Source organism: Arachis ipaensis, chromosome B01 (assembly GCF_000816755.2).
Source record: "Arachis ipaensis cultivar K30076 chromosome B01, Araip1.1, whole genome shotgun sequence".
Taxonomy (NCBI): Eukaryota; Viridiplantae; Streptophyta; class Magnoliopsida; order Fabales; family Fabaceae; genus Arachis; species Arachis ipaensis.
The window spans coordinates 15,005,491-15,006,611 of record NC_029785.2 but is presented as its reverse complement, the minus strand read 5'-3'; the positions used below and the strand labels follow the sequence as shown (position 1 = coordinate 15,006,611).

At 24.0% G+C, this 1,121-nt stretch overlaps 1 protein-coding gene across 3 annotated transcripts in view; it reads right to left on the bottom strand.

Moving 5' to 3' along the window:
* Positions 1 to 1,121, bottom strand: part of LOC107625994 (BEL1-like homeodomain protein 4) — an 11,778-nt gene that overhangs the window by 1,123 nt on the left and 9,534 nt on the right. The window lies entirely within an intron of this gene.

Genomic DNA, 1,121 nt, shown 5'->3' with positions numbered 1-1,121 from the left:
TTTTCTTATATTTATTATAAACAAAATTTTATATCTATTTATATTTTTTTAAGAAAAAAAAAAGCCAAACCTAGATGATGCTATTTATAATTGGCAATGTGACATATTACAATACCATCAGGAATCTGCTAAGTAGACAATAACTTTTGTGAACAATGTAAATAATGAGTTTTAAAATTGGCCCAATAAAGTAAAAACACACTACACCTCCAAATTATTCATCTAAATCTTAATATTAAAATAAACATCCGCATACCTAGTAAATTGAACATCCGATATATTTATTGTTCATATTATTTAGTATTTTTATTGTCTGTGGATACTTTTTCTATCACTTATATGAATTTTAGGTTCCATTATAATATTTTAAACTGTATATGTAAATAATTTTAGAATAAAAATATTAAGAGGAAATAAAGCTTAATCAAAATAACATCATTTTAAACTAATTTAAACAAAGTGTACTTAATTGTACCCATAGTACTTTTCCCGGAACCTATTTAGGTATATTTCATATCGAACACGTTCCTACAACATAGAAATTACATGCACACCAGCTATTGATCAATTTGAAATAAATATATATATAACAATGATGTAGTAAGATAAGAAATTACATTTAATTGTTATTCCATAATATATTATGATCTAATGTTAGGAGTATCCAAAACATAATATATAGTCATAAGCTATAGTAACTCACCAAAACGATATATTAGTAGTTTCGTATGCAGACTAATAAATATCAAAGACTTTGAAATTTGCTTTAAATTGTAAGTTTTATAAGTTTTACTCTATGATTTATAGAGTTAGTAGTATTAATTTGATTTTAAAAAATTCATAGAGTTTTTATAGTGATTTTGTTTGATGACAAATATGTACTATTTACTTCTTTCTTATCAAGTCAAACTTTCTCCCATTATCCAAAAGAAAATAAGGTAACCAGATATTATTGTTTTATGGGCTCCATAAACATATCAGCAATATATTGTTTCCTAGACAAAGACAATATGCTTTAAATAATATTTAATGTTTTCAGATTTTAAAGGATTGTATAGCCCTTTATCTCACAAGTGACTATAAGTGTATGTATATAATACAATAGTTAGCTTGAAAAGTTT